The 9,653-nt window shown below is 47.8% G+C and overlaps 1 pseudogene; it reads right to left on the bottom strand.

The window, feature by feature from the left end:
- LOC109830787 lies at positions 5,565-9,330 on the bottom strand (annotated as a pseudogene).

Consider the following 9,653-nt stretch of genomic DNA (forward strand, 5'->3'; position numbering starts at 1 on the left):
GAGCTCGATGCATCAATACATAACTAGCTCTTGGTCGCTCTCCTGCAAATAAATGAAAAAAAATATTAGCATACTCCAATGAACTAAGTAATATTGACGACTATCATAAGTTCAAATAAAATGTCACTGCCACGTAAAAATATAAGAATCATTACCCGATGTAAAATGATATACCTCTCTGCCACGAATGTATCGGAGTAAGACCTATCAATTCATATAGGACTCCCACGCACTCACCTGCTCGGAATCCATAATGGTATATACCTCACATCATTTTGAGTTGGTTAACTTATTTTAAGTTCCTGGCATAATACAGTAAGCTTAATAGCTATGCGCGTCCTTTACGTTTTCGCCACGGGTTAGCTCATTGATACATCTACATCTGCATTTTTACCCACAATGCTCTGATTGCTGCCATCCATAAATCTAACACTCGGCAACAAACATTTGATGCCATGCCTCTTAGCTGGCCTAATTAAAGTCACCCTAAGCCACCAAATAACTCTTGCATGCGCGTTACTCATCCATATCCATCTCTTAAATTATTTCTTCACTCTCTAGAGCTCCACGATACTCAAACTACAGAAGCGGGCTGTACATGCCCTCTTAGTTTACACGCGCACATAGAATTTTAAAGCACACCAACAACACAATAAAGATATTCGTAGTCAGATATCATATCTCGTGTCCATTCCAATACCTAAAATAAGAGTATCACAAAATATGGCCTCCGCCATCCCGCTGCGCGACACAAAAGGGTATAACAACATCATGACAACACTGCAACAACAAATAAAAAAAAGTATCACCAGTGTCTACAGCCTCCTTTTTTATGTACCGCTAGGGCACTTCCTATCAAACTTACATCCAACACTCTTACATATACCCTACACTATGATTTTCGGTATTCACAGATTATCAAGGTCCCGGCCAGCCAAATTGATCCCACCACTCTTCACTATTTAATAAACATTCGCTCCACCTAACCAAACGCGGCACGTCCCATTCGGCACCCAAACTCTATATATGCCTATACCTATTTATTCATCCCGGCCCGACCTACCACCGCTACGCTCACCCAGAGCATCAACGCTTCCCCATCAACCCCGCCGGGGGATGAGTCACAGCTGAAACCGCTGCTCCTGCCACCGTCAGTAGTATTCCCACTGCGCTAGCCTTCGTCACCTCGCTCTCCATACCTGAACTCTCAATCCTCATAGCCCGGAAACGGAAGGCAACCAGCGAATCTCCTTCATCACACCCAAGAACACCTCTCTCACTACCGCTCCCCAGTCTACCCCCCATACAAATGCTCAGACCTCATCTATTCTTCGTCGTCCTCTCCCCTCCCATATCTGACTTCCTCTCTCTCTCGCGCCGGCCCACATCCGATCTCCCCGCTGACCCCGCCGTGCGGAGCTACCTCCAAAGCCTCTGGCCTTCGACCCGAGCCTCGACGAACCCCTTCCGCAGTTTCGTCCGACCCAGACCTCCCGCAAGCTCCACTGGAGTCACGATGACTTCCCACACTACACTGGGCCGCCCAATCGCGGGCTGAGGCTCCGCGCTGCCCCCGTCGTTTCTGTCCATTTTCATGACGAGCTTCTCCGTTTTCTTTCGGCCCCGCCGTCGGACGGCTCTCGGCGGCCGCAGAGGCCCTTCTAGAAAGACGCGGAGGACAACGCGGCGCCCCCCCGCCGCTGGATCCCATTTCCCTTCGAAACTTGTTACCGCCTACACGAGCAAGAAGGCCGGTGTTCGAGTGACGACTCATCGACCTAAATATCGGGGTTCTCCGACGCCGCAGCCCGGTACAAAATCCACGCGCTTGACAAGCGTTGCCAAGGCCGTGCCTGTTTCACGGTCGATGGCTCCATGAAAGTCGGGAGTGCCCGAGGTGCGGTGAACTTCACTTCCGGAAGCTTTCAACAAGCCCTGTGGAGTCCGCTAGGCGTTACTTCCGCCTCCGAAATGAAAGGCGTGTGAAGCAGCTTGAGGAGCCCGGGCCGGCGGACCGGAGGGAGCCCCTCGACATCGCTGGGTTGGCGCGAGGCTCCGCAACAAGTAAAACCAAAGATAGCCGGTCGCGTCAGCCGGGCGCCAGGGGCTCTCACGTTGTACATTGCTCCCCGGGCGCGGCGCGGTGCCCGGCTGTGGGCCCGGAGCGAACGTACCTCTGGCCACCGTCCCGACATGCTGCCGCACTCAACTTAGCTTCCTTTCGGACTTGGAGCGATGTCAAACTTGCCGATTTGTCCTCTGGGGGCGTCTTCTACCAAGAGGGCCTCGCCCCAACGCCATTCCGGCGGCTGGGGCACGAGAACGAGTTTCTGCCCCGGGCCGGGAGCCCCCGTCTCTGTACCGACCATGCGAGTGTCCGACCTGCCTGCCGGATCATAGTAGATACAGCCTCCTCAGCCGTGGGATATTCTTCAGCTGAGCTGATCCAGCAATGCACGACTTCCCGCTAGCGAACTCTGATGTCAATGTCTTGTAAGAACACCATAGTCCTTCTCCTCATGTGAAAGGCCTCCCGCTCTTTACATCCGGGTCCTTGGCAGCTATAGCTCTGGAGAAAAATGATCATAATCCAGCACAGGTCGCTCCGCTCTGTAGCATTATTCCTGTACATTCCTGCTCTCCCCCTGAGAATGTTGGGCGGCGTCGATCTCTCCTTTAATTCTTAGAATACCTCTGAGTATTTCCCATCACATATTGTCCTCCTCAACTTCTCCGGGGCCAGACGTCCTTCACTTCTCAATGACATCCACCGTGGCGCGATCGTTGGAACCAACGAGCTGAGAAGCCAGATGTTGGATCCTCCACAGCGCAACATATGAGTGGGACTTGACTGAGCTACATTCTTTCCGGCGCCTTCGCGAGTCCTGCCTGGCGGCGCGTGTCTGTCACATCTCCTGTCAAGTAAACCCCATACCAGGGTCTCCTCCCTTGCAAGGGTGTTAAATCTCACCCGCCGCGGGACCAGCCTGGGCGAGGCTTACCGGCCCAGCTACTCTGGGTATACTCACACTTCTCAGGCTTTAGATTCGAATGGTCGGAGAGCGTACCAGACTTCTTCGGATGGGTTTTGTTTCGGGCACTCTCACCAGCCGACAGACTCATAGGGCTTTTCCGCTCAAGTTGCAGCGCCTGCCGCGCATGAATACGGGCCCGGAAATGCGTCAGATGATTCAAGGCCTTGCTGTGATGATCTACCTCCATTTCAATTTAGTCCTTTGGGGCTTTAAGGGACCACCCACCTGATTTCACCTTTTTCTTCCGGACCCTTCGTTCGCGTGCTTAGTTAAAATTTCGAGGTTTCCGGCAGCACCTCTGCTGCAGCAACATTAAGAGTAAGTGTGATCTCAGAAACAATATTCTTAGGTTGTTCTCCAGGATTAAGCAAGAACGCAAAACCCAGTCTATAATCTCAATCGGGGATGTCTGCCCAGTAGTATACTCCCACTTCCTGTCCGCACTTCAGCTCTCGAGGACTGAGTCAAGCGGTAGACACGCCATGCCAACTCTCCAGACTACTCATGCTATGCACGCATTAAGGCAACGCAGCAGAGCATATATTGCTGGTGGTGGGGGGGGGGCTCGGGTTACAGCGAAAAAAAAGGTGGCGGCTGATCGCTGTTGACAAGATCATGGTCTGTAGTGGGCGTTTCCAAGAAGCGCGGGGCGGGGGATCTTGGCAGGGGCGGTTTTTCGGTAAGGCGGCGGTAGGGCGTCTGACGCCTAAAAGGGGGTAGGGTCCTGCCCAGGCGAGTTTTCGAAGGGGGGGGTCTGCAGCCGGCTGTTCCGAAAGGGGGGGCGTCTGCCGGGGGGGAGTTTCCGGAAGGTGGTCGGGGGTCGGATCACTGCAGCGCGGTCATAGGAGGGGAGTAATCAGAGAATAATGGAAGAAAGTTGGGGGAACGAAGCCGTATTCAGCAGTGTACGGCTTGGGGCGGCTGGGGGGGGGGTCTGTTGGGCTCCCAGCAGCGCGTTGAGACGGGAGGAGCGCCGTCTGCAGCCAGGCGGAGATGCGGGGGCGGGTCTGCCCAGTCTAGCACGCGTCGGCAGATGCGGCGCCGGGGGGGGGAGGGGATGGGGTTTTGGCGGCTAGGGTTAGCTCTGATACCAAATTGTTAATAGAAACCCTAATTCATTATGAGATCTCTTGGGCTTTATATAGGCCCCTACACAACTTACAAATAAGTCCCTAACTAATACTAATATGTCAACAATACATATTCGGTAGTTCGTCCCGCACTCATGTTACACACTAAGATGCGACGAGACTAATGAGCCATGTACACATTTAGAATGCCGACTTGGTAGTCTTTTCCGCATGATAATGCGAAGAATCAGGAACTTGTAAGGAATTGCATTGTGATGATTGTTGATAGCCCGAGTCTTTGGTGGATACCATTTATGAATATGACTCATCGCTGAGATTTATGACAGAGGTACTTTGCCTTTGAAAGTACACATGATATATGCTGATATTTATTTTATCTTCCCAGTGATAGTGGAAGATATTATAAATATGATATATATTGATGTATTTACTCTCCTGTACTGTGTTTCCTTTATTTCTTAGTTAGGGTCAATGATTAGCAATTCACAATTTGAGACATATTATATATACATGAGAGTTTCCTTGTTTGGATTATTTTGCTCGACGTACTATAGTCTCGTGTTGTGGATTTTTAATTGTTGATTTTCTTTAGATTGTTTATTCTTAGTTCGGTATAAATGTTTAGATATCTACAATTTGAAACATATGGTATATACATGAGGGTTTTCTTGTTTGGATTATTTTGCTCGACGTACTACGTCTCGTGTTGTAGGTTTCTAAATGTTAATCCTAATTAGATACGGGAAAAATGAATCTAGGTAAACTATGCTTAATAGATAGAGCCTTCACTCCATCTAGTAGCCCTTTCCCTGAGGGCAGATAGGGGTAATCTTGCTGTAGCGCTCTGACGCTCTTGTTGTTGTTTCTTTTTCTTTTAAAAATACCTTTTTAGGTAGTTCGGAGTTTCGGAGAGCCGCAGGGTGACGGAGTTCTGGCATAGTCGTCGTTGCGTATTTTTTACTTGTAGAGACTCCACTGTAGTTTTGAGTTTTATCCAGACCCCTCCCCCCCCCTCCCCTCATGAAGTCAAGTCGTGGCCTTCCCCTCTAAGTATATTTGCATTTAGCTCAGTAGCTCTTCCAATGATCAGTCAGAATATCAAGTACAAGTTGTCTACGTTCATCCAGAAATATGTTTATCTGCTGATATGCTTCACATGCCAGAGTTTCACTCTCAATGTTTATAACGCCTAAACCATGTAAATATGTTGCAAACATGACATTTTTTTTCAACAATGAATGCCAAAATCCTTACGTTTTCCTTTAAGTCGAGTGGAAACTAGAAACTTGAAGGTCCACAGTAGCTAATAAAGAGCTATTTTTACAAGAAAAGTGAATTACAATCTTAACAAATTGCAAAAGTGATTCAGAAAAGACTTATCTGAATGATCGCAAAAACACGCCTCAATGGACATCTTTAACAAATTTTGTCTCTAAAATCGACAAAATTCACTATCAATAATTAACAATCTGAATGATCAGAAAAAAAAAAAAAAAAAATCTCTGGTCACAGTTTTCACCCCGCCAGCGCGCGTCAACCACCTTTTAACCTCCTCTCCCCTTTCTTCATTACGTCACAATTCCTGACATTTGGAACACAAGAAATCCACCCTAAAGGAACCAATGCGGCTAAAATTTGCACTATAATCCCCAAAGGCAAGCTTGAATAATCCCCAGAACTTAACTCCAATGAAAGAACTAAGAAGCCAGTCCAACACCAAAAATACCACTAAATATCGATGATAAACACAACAACGAAGCAAAAAAATGCAAACAAGGATTCCTCACACCCAGATGGATATAATCTCGAGAAAAGCATAGTAAAAGGAAGGATCTTAAATTGCGCTATAGCCTCTGCTAATGCCGAGAAACACGAGACATATTTCATTAGGAATCCCCAATATTAGGTTGAATTGCTTCACTAAACACAAGTCCAGTAGGAAGGAGAGAGCATATACTGTTTGTACTCCATATATGAGACTCCTCATAGGTATCCTCTTTAAATATCGGTTATAGACAACGGTGGCTGAGAGAATCATGAGCTGACCCACAACTTTAGAAAGACCAATAAATCTAAGGATCAAGATTTAGACATAGGGTCTGAAAACAAAACAAGGATCCAGATAGAAGAGGAACAAGGGCAGTAGAGGCCACAATCCATAAGATCGAGAGGACAGAAAAATCCTCTCCTCATTGATAGCTAGCTGCGACCAATTCAGAGAACTGTTTGCTGAGATTTTTCTGATATTGACCTTCGAACGAGATCTGGGGAGGGAAGTGAAATTTCTTTGGTGTTTAAAGATGGAGCTAATTGGATGGTGAGCAGAAGAGCAAAGGTGAAGAACATGGATTTTGGTTCTTGGGTTTTTAGTAGGAAAAAAATCCCCCGGAGAGATTGCCTAACAGTACTCCAGCTGCTAGTCATTTTGAATGGAAATTCTCAAATTATTACTTGACGTTCTTAAATGATTTGAAGTTTGTGGACAACTTAAATGAGTAGTGTCAATCTTGGATGTTAAGTGGAACTGATTGTTTGCATCAAAAGTTGTTGTATTCATTACTGCATTCATTACAACTTCAATCGTTACAATGAAACAAAAAGATAGCCTTTTTATAAGACCCTTACACAATGAAAACAAAAGAAATACAACTCTTTTCAAACAAACGCAAGATCCGTTTATCATCTCTTGCTTGCGTGGGTCTTTGGCCTGTGACGGGGACGTTGATATCCGTGGACCACCGGGCACTCAAATCTGCTCCGAGAAAATCGGGCAGAGCTTCGTCGATCCGCGTGAGATCTAGAAGCTTTAAGCGTCTATCTCGGCTAAAGCGAGATATGAGCTCTTCTTAGTATTAACGCCAAGGGCTAATACTAAGGATCGGACGGGTGATGAAGGCTCTGATGTGGACCTCTCCTCTCCTTGTTGAAGCGCACGGCCACTCTTCACTGCAGCAGAGCTTCGCCAAGGCTTTCCAAAATTCCTCCTCAAAAGCAAGGCACTAGGGGTCTATTTATAGGCATATAGGAGTGTGTAGGGGGGGTCTAGGGGGCCTAGACACCCCCTGGTGTCTCGGCCAGGCTGAGACACCCCTGGGGTGTCTAGGCTTTTCCTAGACACCCCCGGGGTATTTCGACTTGTCGGGACTCCGTTTAGGTGTATTTCGTTGTCTTCCCTGTAGATTCTTCGTCCGAACTCGGATTTGAGTGATTCCGGGTGCGTCGGATGCTTGACGAAGAGTTCGATCCGCTCTGGTGGTTGGATTATCTGTAGAGTGGTCGAGGCACGAAGGGCGTTGTCCTTTTTGTGAACACCGCCGGGTCTCCGATTGGTCCGGGTCTTCGTTGTTCCGAAATCCTGTCTGCTCACGTAGCTCGTCGATTCACTTCAGTCGTTCGTCGACGTCAATTGGACTCCTGTGTCTCGGATAGTGACGTTCATCGTCGCTCTTTAACATTGAACCGTTCGTGGAGACCTATAGGCAATTTTCAATGCCTACAGATACCCCCTCCAAAGTGTTCCGGACTCGTTTTTTTTATAGAAGAGGCTGGAATACTTTGGATGTGATTGGTCTGGCCTTCAGTCGGCATAAGGACCTGTGGTTAGCTTCAACTCTTGGCTCCTTCGATTTTCGGTCTATTCGATGCCGGCACTGCGTTTATCGCTTGGCCGTCGTTGGAGTCTCGAGTCTGCAGCTGATGAATTGAGTTTGGCTCATGTTATTGAGTTGACTTTGAACTACCTCTGCCACATTGTGCTGGCTTAGGGCTTCGGACCACCGAGTGTTGACTTTTTGTCGCAACGCGTTGACCGGCGTTGACCTAGGGTTACGCGTTGACCGGCGTTGGCCCTAGGGCTTTGAATCGTCGAATGTTGATTGGTGCGGATTTTGGATCTTCAAACATTGACTTTGATCGCAACGCGTTGATTGGCGTTGACCTAGGGTTACGCGTTAACTGGCGTTGACCCTTAGGGTTTCGAATCGTCGAACGTTGACTTTGGTTGCAACACGTTGACTGGCGTTGACCTAGGGTTACGCGTTGACCGGCGTTGACCCTTAGGGTTTCGAATCGTCGAACGCTGACTTTGGTTGCAACGCGTTGACTGGCGTTGACCTAGGGTTACGTGTTGACCGGCGTTGACCCTTAGGGTTTCGAATCGTCGAACGTTGACTTTGGTTGTAACGCGTTGACCGGCGTTGACCTAGGGTTACGCGTTGACCGGCGTTGACCCTTAGGGTTTTGAATCGTCAAACGTTGACTCTGGTCGCAACGCGTTGACTGGCGTTGAGGAAGGTTTGATTACTCGATTTGAAAGTGGACTTCTCGTTCATTTGAGGAATCGAGAGGGGATTTTGGCTTTGGCCCTAACTTTTATAGGTTTGACCAGAAAGCAAAGAAAGTGGAATACGGATAGCAAAGAAAGTGCCAACTCGTATTATCACTCAAAGGGAGACTTTAATGCTAGGTGGTCATGACCTAACATGTTGAGTCTGAGAAATGCCACTGACTGGCAGATGGAAGTGTTGGTGGATCCACTGTACGCGTTGACCGGCGTTGACCCTTAGGGTTACGCGTTGACCGGCGTTGACCCTAGGGTTTTGGATCGTCGAACGTTGATTAATGTGGGACTCGTCGAAATATCCAAGAACCGTCTGAAAATCGGCGAAATCGGAGTACAAAAGGAGTTCGGGGGTATAAATTAGATTGAGACAACCCGGGGGGTGTCTCCACAACACCGAGACACCCTTGGGGTGTCTCGGCATTGCCGAGACACCCTTGGGGTGTCTCGGCAAAGCCGAGACACCCTTGGGGTGTCTCGGTTTTGCCGAGACACCCCTTGGGGTGTCTTTGGCAAAGCCGTGGTCCCCCCCCTTGGTTTTGTCTTTTTCTTCATTTTGTTTTCCCCCTCTTTGTTTTCTTTCTTGTTTGAATTTGTTTCCCCTTTTGTTTTCCCCCCTCTTTTCAAAAGAGAATTCATCTTCTTCCTCCTTCTTCCATACACCATTGTTTTCAAAACTCAAAACCCATTCCACAATTTCGGATTCTTCTCAGTGCTTCCTCTTGGCCGAAATTCTCCTCCTAAGCTAGGGTTTCTTACTCCTCATTCAAGCTCAAGTCTTGGCCCTTGGAATTAGGGTTCTCAAACCTCTTGATTTGGGTAAGCTCCCCTTCACAATCCTCTCATTTTTTGATAAAGATTGCATCTTTACTCTTATAGTAGGCAAAGGGGTTGTGTATGCACCATGCTTTGGGGGGTTTTGTGCAAAAGAGGCAATATGGCCGAATTTTGGGGGGGGGGTTTGCAAAATCGGACTGAAATTCGTGGGGGCTTATTTGCAAAATTGGCCAAAGAATTGGGGTGGTGTTCATGTAATAGAGGACTGAAGTTAGGACCTAGATTACATGCTCATTTGGCCGAAAGTTTGAGGGGTTTATTTGCAAAAATCGGCTAAATTTTACAAAAAGGGTTTATTTGCAAAATTAACCAAAATCGGGGGTATTGGGGTGCTAGATGATCGAATATGAT

Source organism: Asparagus officinalis, chromosome 2 (assembly GCF_001876935.1).
Source record: "Asparagus officinalis chromosome 2, Aspof.V1, whole genome shotgun sequence".
NCBI lineage: Eukaryota > Viridiplantae > Streptophyta > Magnoliopsida > Asparagales > Asparagaceae > Asparagus > Asparagus officinalis.